Below are 14360 nucleotides of genomic sequence, written 5' to 3'. Positions count from 1 at the left end.
CGTACCAAAGAATAATTTTGTCTGCCCAGAGGGAACTGGAAAATGCTTTCCAGAGGAGGTGACATATGAGACTGTGAAATTTCTCATAAAAGCCTTTTGCCTATATTATTTGAATGCACATAATTTGGGGATGTACTTAGTTTTATAGTTTTCACACATTCACCACCTCAGTGTCACCAAAATGTAATTATAATCCTATGTATATTTTCAGAAACAAAAATATCTTCATCTTCATCCGTTTCCTAGACCAGAACAGTTCCTTCCGCTCTACAGAATTTTTTAAAGTAGTTTGTGTGGAGCTGTGATATTTCTTAAAAGTCTATACATCTGCTAAAATCTATTGCTCTTTAATAACAAATGCGTCCTTTCCTCAGCAAAAGATAACTATGGAAAGATTGAAAACAATTTCCTAAAGAACTTTTATGGGTGGTATTCCACTTCTCCAGATATAAATATTGGTAATAGAATGATAGAAGGGCCTAATATAGGCAGCGATTTAATGAATCTAGACATTGATTATGAAACCTAAATTACGTGTTTGTTTAAATATTGATGACAGGCATGCTTAACTTAAGGATCTAGATACTAACCTTTTTCTTGGCATTTCTACACATAAAGCCAAATACGTTTTAATTTGACAAGTGTTGACTGATCATTCATTGTAATCAAGGCACCATAAGAGAACCATTAACAAGTGTGATGGCTTCTTGAAATGTATAGCACAATATCTAAAATAAAGCAAAAATGTGAATGCATTAAAAAAATTTGAAAAATGCCTACAAACAAGGAAAGAAGAAGAGCTTATGTCCAACATGGAGAAGGGAAAGCCCTCATAAAGGAGCAGATTTCAGTATCTCCAATAGGGAGATAGTGGGTGTAATGTCTACCAGTTGGAAGGAATCACATAAGAAAAGGCCTTGAGTTAAGAAAGAAAAGAATGAGTTCAGGACAGAGTGAAGAGTTCAATTTGATCAGATTATACATCTGAGTTAGCAAACTTTCCATCTCCCATAACCAATTTTTAGTAGATATCTGAAGTTATAAAAGATTATATGGATATATCCAGGCTCGATAGGAAAAACTCCCACAAGCAATTAGCCATAGCTTCTGTGATTGAGGCAAAGAGGAATGCTAGGCTGTGGTCCACATATTTTCTAATTAGGGAATAAGATGTCCAAGCATAGTGAGAGGTTAGGATAGACAGTTAAAACAACTCAGGCTCAGATTTGAAGGGCCTTAAATTTCAAGCCCAGGGGTTTGTGTCTTATTCTCCTTTTAAACTTTAATTACAGAAATAAGACAAAGCTTGTCATAAAAGATTTTTAAAAACCCAAAAGTACGCATAAGACACTGAAAACCACCTCCCCAATACTGAAGAAGGAATAAATTGGTATGTATTCTACCACTTTTATATATACATACACAAATGGGTGTAAAATACATACTGGATATAAATTGTTTCAACATAAAAATAGGTTCTCATTACACATATAGTTCACTCTCTTTTTTACGTAGAGATTTTTTCATGAAAGTACAGAGAGATCTATCTCATCTTTTTTAACTGCAACGTAACATTTCATTGTATGGTATATTACTGGCATATCCTTTAGCTAACTGAGAGCCATTGAAACTTTTCAATGAGAAAAGGAAATGATTATACATTTTTAAAAATCTGAAAAAAGTTGAGATGAGAAATCTTTAGAAGAGAAAAAGGAAAAAAAGAAAACACTTAGAAGATTATTACAATGGTCTAAGTAAACTCTAATAAGAAAAGCTTGAATTGAGACTAACTACAAGAGATGTTGCAGATAATATAATAAAAAACAGTTTACAATGATCCTACTTTACCAAGTGGGAACAAGAGAGAACGATGAGAGAAACGGCCCAGTGTGGATCATCAAGGAGATCAGGAAGCTGTCTGTAGACAAAGGGAACAGAGAAAGCAAACATAGTTTATTGGAGGACTCTCCTATCTTTCTCCCTTCCTTTCTAGCTCCCATCTTATCAGTTTCCAAATTACATCAACCTGATCACAACAATATTTCTCAAACCCAACTTATGTGATCTATTTCTGCCATCACTATCCCCATTAACAGCCCTATGATCTCCCTCCCAGCACTGCTCTCCCTCTAATTCATCCAATGCTGCAGTCAGATTAATTTTTACAAGTCAAAAGTCAGGATGGTTCAGGGGTTAATGCTCACTAACGTATACTGCACATATGCTACATGTAGGGTGCTCTGCTTGCCTTTAACATATGTTATGTCACGAATCTTCACAGAAAGCCACTTTTTGGTTTTGTGACTTTGGATGAAATTATTTAATCTTGCCCTAAGAGTCAGTTTCACCCTCTGTAAAATGGGGATAATAGTATCTGCTTCATGAATCGGTTACATGGAAAGTATTAATGGATGTTAATCACTCAGTATGATGATGCCACATAGTAAGCACAGGAGAGCGAGCTTTTGTTAGCATCAGTTCTCAACTATACCCAAAACTGCCTCTGCAGCCTGCCCAGCTTCACAACTTTCTTGCCCAGTGTATATTTCTATATATATGCCACGTTTTCGCATCTCACTGCCTTAGCCCACGCTGCTCTCTTTGACTAGAATGCCTTCTCTGCATCTCTATCTCCACACTTGTAAATTCTCCTAACTCTTACAGGTCCCAATCGCATAAAAATATTCCATGATTTTCCTATCTAGTAGTAATCTCTCACCTGCTTCGATTGCCACAGCAATTTATATGTGGCTACCTTATAATACCCTTCTTTATCTTGAATTATATTTTTACACATATGTTTGTTTACATACCTTTATGTGTGGCTTACATATTTACAGGTGTATACATTTTCCCTTCTAGGATCTGAGCTTCTACAGAATTCGGGAGCAGGACCAATTCTTTACCCTTTATGAAATCTAAAATGATATGTTTTTATATAGTAGACAAAACAAAAACATTTGTTCAGGTCTATGCTAGATGATTTCTATTTGTCCTTCTAAACTCCATCCTGCTGTCTGCGCCAGCAAGCTGACGTATGGACATGATCAGCAGGCAATGGAGGGAAACAGGCAAGAGATCAGAGGAAGGAAGGAGTGAGAAATCAGGTTTTGGCTCTCTCATCTCAGAGCCACCTTGAGCTGGCTGCATCCCTCAACTGAAGGTCACTGCTCCCCTCAAGGAGGCCAAATCTACAGAACCCTCTCCTTTTGAAACCCAGTGACTGCTCCTTCCAGTTGTTCAGTTGGGCGTAGAGATTACTACCCCGAGGTTACTCCACAGCCCCTGTATCTGTTAAGAGTCCCTTTAATAATCCTCCCTCTTGAATTATCCTACTTTGAGGATGCCATTTTTTTCTTGCTGGGATCATCAGCTAAAAGTTCATGGAGAATTTTTAGATAAAGACAAGAGGATTTAGGAAAGTCACTCCTTAAGGTCTGTCTTACCGATCAAGTAAAAAGAAAAATGTTTACTTAGACTGAAGAAGACAATAGCGTGCTTGGCAGCTGGAGGAAATCGAAAAAGGATTAGAACAACTGCTGCAGAAAATGCTTTAGGAAGTTAGTTAATGGTGAATAAAAGGATAACAGAACAGCACGGAGGGCCTAAGTGCACGGAACTCAGTTGGCAAGCTAGCCTGAATTTCTCCAGCAGCGCTGAGTGGAACAAGATCAAGAGAGTTGTTAAAACAAAACAAGGCAAAACAAAACACGAGTGATAGGGTTTAACTAAATTGGGAATGATGGGAGATTAAGAAGTCATGGGATCCAAAGGTGCTAAGAAGGGCCTAACCAGGGCGGAAACAGAAGTCTGAAGGGAGACAAGTGAAGCCAAAAGGAGGTTAATGGGTAATCTTTCACTTTCAGTCCATTTGGAGGAAACATTGATTAGACAAATTGTGCAACATTCCTCATAGAAAAGGCATAGCAACTGCATTTTTAACTTTTATAACCAGACACAACTCTGCTCACTTGTAATATAATCTATGTGCCCCTAGTTAGGCTGCCTGTAATTTAAACTACCTTTTCAAATAATAGAATTTTAATAATGTTCTTGTTATTATTCAGGAATTCCTCTTTGGAAAATTTGATTTTACAAACACACATTTCACTTTCTAGAAGGTAAGTCTTTAAAACTTTCTTTTTTTTCATTTCTCTTTCCACTCCTACTTTGCTCCCAAGAATTTGCACTTCTCTCAAATTAAGAACCACCACCAGATTTTAGACCTTGATGTAAGAGAAGCACAAGGGAAAAGAAAAAAGAAGAAACACAAAATAATCACATTAACGAAACAATCAAGTTCTTGATTGCAGCATGAAAACAGGAGAAACTGCTGCGCTGACTCTCACACTCTACACAAAGGTTGCCAGGGGAACCGCACTTGTACATTTCCTGGTTCTCAAAAATGTACCAATGTAATGTATGTGTCTGTCTCTTTTCTTTTGCTTTCGGAAATCTCAACTGAGAATCTCCTCTAAGCTTGTGAGTTCTTTGTGACTCACTTCGTAAACTCATTCTTCACTGCTCACATCCCAGAATTCACTAAGCGGGCAGCATAGAAAAAGGTATTGATCTTTTTCCTCCAAAAGTTATGAGCGCAGCGTGCAATGAAAATGTCTGCTCTCCCTGGAGCCTCTAAAAATAGGAAAGTGTAAATTGGTTTTGCCTCTAAATATCTTTCATTTTTGTGTACTCTCTTTCTACTTTTAGATTATAAGTTCCTTCAGGGCAGGCACTAGATCTATAATTTTTTATATAATTCCCCACAGATATTAAAACAGGTCTAAAACCAGAGTGAGAAGTAAATAACTTTTTTGGCTATTATTACCTATAAGATTAAAGAACGGTTTGAGAAATTGTGAATTGGTTTTTCTTTTCAATTTGTTCAAATGAACTTGGGTCTTAGATATTTACCACCAGTAAATAACCACATCTAAGAAAAAGGCTGCAGAGGGAAAACTGTTTTTATTCCATATGGCATAATAAGTGATGCTTCCATCCTAGTTTGAAACATTTGGAGGCAGATTGAAAGAGAATGGCCATTTACTCCTCTGGTGCCTATTCCAGCCATTAACTCCTCTGGTGGACGCTGCCCTTCATTTGTGTAACAAAACAAATCAAATAGATTTGTCATGAATAACTTTAAGACTATGATTAGTGATTTACTAAGACTAATGGTAAGTCATTAACTATGACATACACTGTTTATAAAAGTAAGATGCATCGTTAGTAATAAGACTAATATAAATGATTTCACCTGGCAAATATAGATACATTGATTCACTAAATTTTACTGAACATTTATATAAACCCACCATATTTAGTGGGCATATAAAATTAAAGAAAAAGACAACGTTTTTATTTACACCAAGCCTAAAATATATTAATATGTTTTCATGGGGGAAAATAGTTACTCTTTCTATATTATGCTAGTCTCAGCTGGTTTATGAGCAGAATTTCAATTTTAGATACTATTAAAAACAAGACAGGCCCAAAATGGAGCAGCGTATGCTAAGCCCCACAACACCAAACTGAGACTTTACAGTTTCTCCTCTCCCAGATACGAAATCGTAAATCAATCAGGACCTGCCTGATCAGCACTAGGTTAGCTAATCTGCCTGATAGACCCCTGCCACTCCCTAAAGGAAAGTAACTTTCCGGTAGCCAACCCGCTTTTTTGCCTAGTTTATTTTTCTTGTTCCTGCTCCCATCTGCCTATAAAAGTCTTTTCATTTTGTATAGCTCCTATCTGCTGGATTGGATGCTGCCCAATTCAAATTGATTTTTGCTCAAATAAATTTTTAAAGATTTTACTATGCCTCAGTTTATCTTAGCAGTTCTGTTAGTAACAGTAGGAAGAGGGAACCGAGGGAGACCCCCTTCAAAGGCCCCCAGGAGCTACGAGCAACCAGCCGTGGCACCTGTGGAGGCCCTGAGCTCCGCTGCAGCTTTCTCGCTGCCTCAGCGGGTCGGGGGTAAGTCCCTCTCGCGTCCTAGCTCCGCAGCTTTTGGGTGATGAGCTTTCAGACTTTGTGATTTCTTATTCAGAACAAAGTCTGGTAAACCTGCTGGAGTTGAACCGGTCCGACTCAAAAACCGGACCGCGCCCAGGAGCAGACTGGTTTCTATTTAAGCTGGACTGGGGCCAGTGTGAGACCTCAGGTGAATAAAATTTTAAGGCTGAACAAGCAGGTTAACATTATCAAAGATAATCTTGAATTCCAGAGGCCACAGTGGAGAACTTTTAACCTAGATAAGCGTATCCTTTTACAGGGGCCCTAAAGAAAAAGGGGTGTCAGCTAAGCATTCACTCTAAGGGGTTCAGAGGAAATTATTTTTCCTCCTCTAAAGTTTCTCTTGACCATGGTGAGACCCACTGGGACACTTCACTTGCTCCAGAGCCTGTAGAACTCTGGCGAAAATGGCAGAAGCCAGAAAAGGTAGGACTTCTTATCAAAGGCTGCTCTTCTAGGTCAAGAGAGGAACGTAAAATTTCACATTGTCCCTTGCTTTCACATTGTAGGCAAAAAACATTTGTAAGAATTAGGTCTTTGGATTGTGACTTGTGAATTTGCTTTTGGGTTCCCATTGGTTGTGAATCTTTCTCTCCTGGGGACAGCTATTGCCTTCTTGTCTATCTCATTTTGTGTCCTGAGAACTTGGCTTGGCTTTCTTCCTGACTGGGGCATGCAGGTTCTTGCATGTGCAGGCAGCTCAAACATCAGGTTGGGGGCCCCAAAAATACGGCCGGAGAGAAATGTGAGTTACACCCCGTTTGCAGCAAGGGTCCCACTGACTCTTGCCACCTCTCTGGAGAATTGTCCAAGTCTTTCTTTCTTTTGGTTATCTTTGAGAGTGGCTCTGGATCTTGGACAGGTAGTATCTTTTGTACTCTCTTGGGGATTGCCTCTTGTGTCCATGGAGTTGTTCCATACTGCCAGGGGTATTTACTCTTGTCCCTGCTGAAAGCTGACGATTTTTGATATGCTTCAGTTTATCTTTTCACAAGATTATTGTTAAAGAAAAAATTTTCTGACACTTGTTAAAATAGTAAGGAAGGTTTTATTCAAGACTATTGCAATAAGGGTGAGAAATCAGGCTCAACTGCAAATATAGCAAAGACAGCTGGGGATTTATAGCCAACAAGCAGAGTGAGGGGCTGGAGGGTGGAAAATTACCAAAAGGTGGCATCCAGGGTAGGGGGATTCTTGCTAACATGACTTATAATCCTAGCCTGCCTTCAGTAAGAATTCAGATATCAAGGATGGAGGAATTCTCACCAAACTGATTTAAGTGGGACTTTTGCTACAACTAGACAAGGCTGCCAAAGATAAGGCCCAAGGACGAGGCCTAGTCAAAAAGAGGGCTCAGAGGAACCTGTCTAAAGTTTGGTCAAAAAGAGAGTCTTTGTCACTATGTTGATGCTGCTTTGCTAAATTATTGAGAGTCAGTATCATAATCTCAACTTCCCTGATTGCAAAGGCAGTTAGGCCCAATGTACTAGGAAGCTCTCTAATGTGATGTGAGACCAGTCCTCCTACTTACCTTCTTTATGGCTTGAGTAAGTCACTTTTCTGTTCAGGGCCAGTTTCCTCTTGTGTAAAATAGGAATGCAGGAGAACACCTGCATTAATGTACTCTTTGTGTAGCACATAAGACAATATATTGAAAATGCCTTGAAAACTCTAATTTGCCATGCAAATGAAAGGTGCTTTTATTGTCAAGAATGCCTCTATTCCTAATTCCAATGAACTCAAAGCAACCAGGAGCCTGATGCCTTCTGGACCACAGATAGAAGCAACCATTACCTCCTACAACTCCCTCTATATTTTGTTAATGCCCCAATTGCATCCTTCATGATTTTGTATTCAACTTATCTAGTTACACAGCTTTTCATTCCTCTGCTCTTTTCTCAAGGCAGGCAGTTTGTGCCATTCTTCTTTGTGTTCCCAGTGCCTGTGGCACATATTTGGGCTTCAATAAGTATTTGCTGAAAAGTATTTGGTTCCAAGAACATCCACTAAGAGTTCTTTGTTCTTCTAGTTTTCCTAAAGCAGCATCCTCCAGCAACCAAAAAAACTCTCTCTTTTCCTGGCTTTCCTTTTTATTAGTAGCCTAGAGTGAGTCACATATTACGTGGAGTTCAGCTTCAGGAAGAGCATGTGAAACAAAAATCACATGCAGTCAAAGTGTCTTTCCAGAATGCCTTAAGTAGCCCTCTGTTTCTGTTTTGCAACGTTTCTTTCTTTAGGTCAATGAAAGCAAAATGTTACAAATGAGAGGGCATTTCCCACTCAGTCTTTTAGGTGAGCAAAGCAATTTATTTCTGTAAGTTAAATGTGTATATGCTGGTGTTCCCTTGTATTGTTGGGTCCTACCTAATTCCTGTCCTCTGATTTTCTTCTTTCCCTTCAGGTGGAACCTTGCCACTCTTGTTTTAAGGTCAAACGTACCTTGGTTTCTATCAAAGGAGATGCAAGGCAGAAGGACTCAATAAGCTAAGGTTCACCACACGGGCAGCTAGCAGCAAGTTCTTGCCCCAACTAGTTCGGTCTGACCCTAATTCTGGGTCCCAATTATCATTAGTGAATTTCCACTTTCTTCACAAGATCACATTCTTTGCCTCAGGCTCCACGATCTAACTGTATCCCAGCCATTCCCCTGATGCAACTGTCTCTGAGGAATCTGCCTTGTACCCTGTTCCTCTAGGAGCTGGAGGTGGACTTACAATTGCTGACTAGCTTCTCCTCATACTCAGAACTCACGGGAGTTCCAGTGTCTTTCTCCTGCTCTCACACTCTATCTATATTCTTGCTATATTTTCAGATAGCTCTGCCTATCAATACCTCTGCCTGTATTATCTACAAACCCATCAAATACCATTTTCTATTGCAAATAAGATACTCTGCCCGAAGGCCGACAGATAGTTCCAGGTCCTCACTGCCCTGTCTTACTACTGTGAGTCCCATCACCATATCATTGCATCATCACATCTGATTCAATTGAAGCAGCTCAGGTGAAAAAGTGACCAGACTCCTATCGTCAACCATGACTAATATAGTTTAAACAGAGTTAAACCATTTAACACAAGAATCATATGTTGAATATCAATGGATTTCTTCCCATGTCAACTATCTGGTGGATTTTTGTTTCATAAAGGAAATGACTATTCAAAAATTAGTCTCCAAAGCATTAATTTTTTGAGTCATGAAGAGATCATTTAATTAGTGAACAAAATCCAGCACTGGCTTTAATTCATAACCTTGAAATATATACTCAAAGGGTGATTCAGAGTGATCTCTTTATCAGAAGAAAGTGAGGAAGAACAGCATCCAGACAGTGGTCACTATGAGATCTGCTGAAGAAAAGTGATTTATTTCAAAGTCTGACTCAAATATATGAGGCCAGGTGTTCTTCAGTTTGGAAATTTTATATAATGTATCTCTGCTTGTAGAAGAATCCTACTTGTGAAAACAATGATTCATCGAACAGTTTAATTGTCTATTTTCTTGGAGAGTATCCAGCAGTGTGTGATTTAAATATATACATATACATGTATCCTGTTCTGTGTCTTGAATTAGATTTAGAAAGTGTTGGAAGTAGGGTGTAAAATCAGATCCAGGAAGGAGAGAAGGGTGAAGATTTAGGCTTTTCTTATAAGACAAGCCAAGATGAGAATTGGCTCATCTGTGTAGCTTAAGTCTTCAAACACCTTAGCTGAGATCTGAGAAGAAATATGTCTTATTTCACACAGTAACATGGTTTGAGTTAGTTCCTTCCTACTGCTGTTCCTCCTGCAGCCAACTGCAGTACCTTTGACCCAACTGCACAAACATAGCGAACTCATGCGGCTCTTTATAAGTTCTTGTTGTGTAAAGGAACAGCAATAAAAATCAAAGTGAATTTTAAACTATCATGTGAAAAGCTGACCACACGTTGAAAGGTACTTGCTTTTTGCAATTCAAAACCTTCTATTCTAAGGGAAAATTGAGACTCAGAAAACATGATTGGATTTCCATTTATGTCTCATTGTTACGAGGAGTCCTGTGTGGTCTTAACATTTACCGCTTTGTAATATGAGTACATAGAACAATATAAACACTGAGACCCGTAACTCAGGCTCTCATCAACCATACTCCATGCCTTTCCAGTCTGGTCTGTTATCTACATAAAAATTGAAAAACAGGATGCAACAACCACACTTAGTTAATTTATCAAATAGCTTCAAAGGAGGTATAGTGAGAGATATTAGGTAGGCGTTTTTTTCTGTACAGTTTATAAAAGCAGAAAAACTAACACTGCACAGAAAATAAAAAGATTGAACAATGTATTTGCTGGGGTCAATGGTTCAAATGAGCCTGGCTCCGAGGAGGGAAAAAAGATTATTTACAGCATGAGTTTTCCTTGAAGGCCTTTTCAACTTCTTACAAAGCATGACAATACTTTGCTAATCTGCGTTCCTGGCTGTGATCTTAGCTTTTAAGTCATACACTTCAAAAAAAAAAAAAGACCTTCTGTCTACTGTTCTCAGTCTTGAGAAACACTCTGTTGCAACTTGACTAAAGGAATTTGGCAATTTGGCGGAGATCAGCATCTCTTATCTGTAGATAAGACTATATATTCCTCACGAAAGAACAGTGTGAGAACACGGCATGTACAAACTCATATTAAGAAACAATTATCTGAAGAAATCTGGGCTTTCGTGAACATCAAAACAATAGTATAAAAATAATCTAACAGCCAATCAGGCTTACTGAAGAAAATGCCTTCCTTTGTGACCACTATCAGCCCACTAGAATTAACAAAAAATGCTTTTTGCTGTGAATGCTGTTGACAAGGAAAAGAAAGCTTTTTCACTTTGTCTAAGGTTTAGCTTTTTCCTTTTTGTTCTAATTGCCTGGGAATCAACTGTCATTTCCTTTCTGGGTTCATGCCACAAATTTATAGCCTAGAAGCACACATGGGGCTTAATTGATAGAGAGCTAAGCTAACCTCCTATATGAGCTCTCAACCTCATCATTCAAATTCCCCCAGTCATGGGGGAAGTAAAAGGACAATTGTTTTCTGTTCATTTCCATAATTTCATGCCCATAAATCTTCTTCATATTTCTTACATGATTTCATAAATTATAAATACCTTCTAAATTGGTTTATGATTTACCTCACTCTTGCAAATAAAGCCATTTGCCTAAGTCTCTGAAAATGATGTATGTTGGACTAGTTGGAAAAGAACTTGAGAAGGTTGGGGCATTAGTGGGGCCAGTTCTGGGGTTGTTTTAGGTCACCTGGGCCTTGCCTGGAAGGATAGAACAAGTAAAACCTAACATGAAACACTAAGAGAGAAATGAGGGAAAGAGAAGAGGTGAGAGACTTTGAGAACTTTTCCTTTTCCTTTCCATGATTTTGTTCTTATGATTGTTTCTCACACACTCCCCCTAGAGAACTCACCCAGACTACTTACAACTCCTCTCAGTGACACAGTTCCCCCACTGCACCCCTAGAACCCCTTTGCTCCCCACTTATGTTTTGACTCTGAGACATGTCCTGGATTTGAAAATTGTGACTGCTTGATATCCCCCTTATAACTGTTAAGAAATTTTCAAGCTCAGTACTGTTTCCTTTAAGAGCATATCAGCAGTTCCAGGATGTAACTGTATACACGTGACCCCAAATCATCTCTTGATTTATAAAAACAGTATTCCTCGATAACTAGAGTTCATATTTCTTAGTCCCCTTCTGTAGTCTTTCCTAATCAGTCTGGATTTTCTGCTCTATTTTAAAAGCAGGAAGATTATTACATAGTTTAAAATAAAAGCAACAGTTTCATATATTAAATTTAACTAAAATCTATAAACTGAATATATTAGCAACTGCTATTAAAATTGCGAAGTTCCCATAGTTCAGCTGACATATGGCTCCCATTGATTATAGCTTATATTATGTCAATAAAGAATGAAATTCATTTAGCAGAAAATCTTCACAATTTATATCTATAGTAAGAGAGGCTCAATTTTTACACAGTTAATGTAATCCTGGAAATGAATGAAAAAATTGAGTTTTATTTTTGAGCATAATTTTTATCCTTTCATATACAGGGAGCTGAATTTAATGGTTAATAAATATGAAAAAAAGCATGGTCATTCAAGGCTATCCATATAGCTGATTATCTTTACAAGGGTACAGAGCCCCCTAGTTTATTTCGAAGCTATCACAGACAAAATTACTTGAAAGCATGTCTACTGAGTTAACCAAAGTTAACAATAAATTCCTCCATTATTGAAATGGTAGATAAATTAAGGCTTTGGTGATATAAATTCAGATATTTTAATACAGTGTAATCTGAACAATAACTCATTCGTCTTCAAAGGACTGGGTATAAATCCTAGCTGTGTGTTTTGGGGCAATTTTTCTTGTAATCTTGTTCTTTTTTGTATTTTTCATCTGTCAAGTAATTTATAACCCATAAATTGTCAGCATAAATATAGTAGTCATATTTTGCAAGTGTTTGTGAAATCTTTGGCCAAACTTATTGTGCAAATTTGAATTCAGATACCTGACAATCTACCATAGGATATTTAAGATAGAAGTGGCATTTAATATGATGTGTTAGATACGAGCTTTGCCTCTGAGGTCAAAAAGACCTGTGTTTATAGGACAGAGACTATGGACTGGGTTTTTCAAAATTCACTAATGCCTTTCAGTTGCCTTCTTATACTGCAGAAACTAGAAAGCTAAACATTTCCTGATTCTCTTGTAGCTGGCGCTCCAAATTGGATTTAACTTTTTACATTCAGATGCACTAGGGCAAGATTTGAATTGAGTTTAGAACTGAGTTATTTGGGACAGAAGGTATGGCATCCGTTTTTTAGTTACAGATCACAGCAGAGGTAGCATGTCATAGTAACAGTACCAACGGCTGCCAGATGTGGCAGAGGAGCCTCCTGAACTTAGCAATGTCCCAGAAGCCCTGGAGCTAATAGTTGTAGAAGTGGCTTCTTAATTCCACAAGCAGCAACCTGTTCATGGCAGAGTTGCCGCTCCGTTAGTGGTCCAGTTCTGCAGTTTATTGTTTCTACCATAGAAACTTCCTTCCCAGAGAACACAGGTTTAGGGAGTCTATCCACCCAAGACAGACCTAGAAAATCTGGACAGAACTTACAAAATGACACATGGGAGCTCCAGCCCACTCAAGGTAGCCTGCTAAAACAGATGAAGAAACGAAGCTCAGAGAGGTTAAGGAACTGACCCTAGATCACACTGTAAGAAATTCTCATAAGAGAAATTCAAATTCAGTATGTTTCAGGCTGATATTCAGCCAGAAAGCACCAGGACATTGACGCTAGTTGTTAAAATATTGCAATATTTCTGTAATGATTGATAAATATCTGCTACCATGAGTCCTCTGTATGCCCCTGGCCCTTCCCTTAGGACCCAGAGGACTTTCTCACCAGCTAGAAACCAATAAGTAATGCCTGGTACAGCAGGGGACATCAGTATTTTAGCCATTTCCTTTCTTATTGTATGTTTTGTGCCATCTAATTGCTAAATATTTTTATTTTCACCCCTGGGTATGACTCTGCAGACAGGTCCTTTCTACCACACAAGGCTATGTCTTTCCTTAATAAATACTTTATTGAATTCAACAGGATAGTTAGATTTCAAATTGAAGTAACACAATTTTTCTCTCTCCTTAGGACAATAATGCCATTACTGTTTGTGCCGGAGAAAGGCAATTCTAGAAACTCGCAGACCTCTGTCATCAGAGGGAGCTCATCCAAAGATATCAAGTTGTAAAATTTTGGTTTTGACAGGTGGGTAGCGGTCTTATAGCACTGGTGAAATGCTTAACAAACTGAAAAATGAATCTGAGAAGATGAAAGATGTCTATCTCCAGTGCAAATAACAGATACAGAGCATAGTCTTGAATACAGGAAATTTTGTAATTTTCACATTTGTAATTTATAACAGAAATTACTCTTCAGTAAGGAAAGAGAAAATAAGCCAAAGGACCATTAGGCTGCACAACGCTATGCAACTGAGTTATTTTACTTCAGGAAATACTGGGTGTTATGACAAAATTCTTCACGTTTATACCTCTTGGCATCTGGGTTTGACAGCTGCATTAGCAACAAACATACAGAATAACTCTCTTCCGGTTATGGCTTGTTATCATAAATTACTCCCAAATTCTCCAAATGCAAAATCCCCCATACTTTCTAGACCCTTGATCAATAAGGAGTGAGTCATTACACAAATACTGCTGGGGGGAACCAGCCTTTATCCGAGAAATGGAAAATAGATTTTCTTATCTTTCCTGGCATCTAATTCTGCTGTAAAATAAATGTGTCATAATTTATTTA

At 38.2% G+C, this 14360-nt stretch overlaps 1 long non-coding RNA gene across 1 annotated transcript in view; it reads left to right on the top strand.

Moving 5' to 3' along the window:
• Positions 1-6300: 6300 nt before the first annotated feature.
• LOC123283232 (uncharacterized) overlaps positions 6301-14360 on the top strand; it is a 29395-nt gene continuing 21335 nt past the window's right edge. Inside the window, exon 1 of the long non-coding RNA XR_011503046.1 lies at positions 6301-6440. This is a non-coding gene — a long non-coding RNA (uncharacterized lncRNA). The remainder of the gene's footprint in view (positions 6441-14360) is intronic.

This window comes from Equus asinus, chromosome 4 (assembly GCF_041296235.1).
Source record: "Equus asinus isolate D_3611 breed Donkey chromosome 4, EquAss-T2T_v2, whole genome shotgun sequence".
NCBI lineage: Eukaryota > Metazoa > Chordata > Mammalia > Perissodactyla > Equidae > Equus > Equus asinus.
The sequence above is the reverse complement of the archived record's forward strand: the minus strand, read 5'-3'. Positions and strand labels throughout refer to the sequence as shown.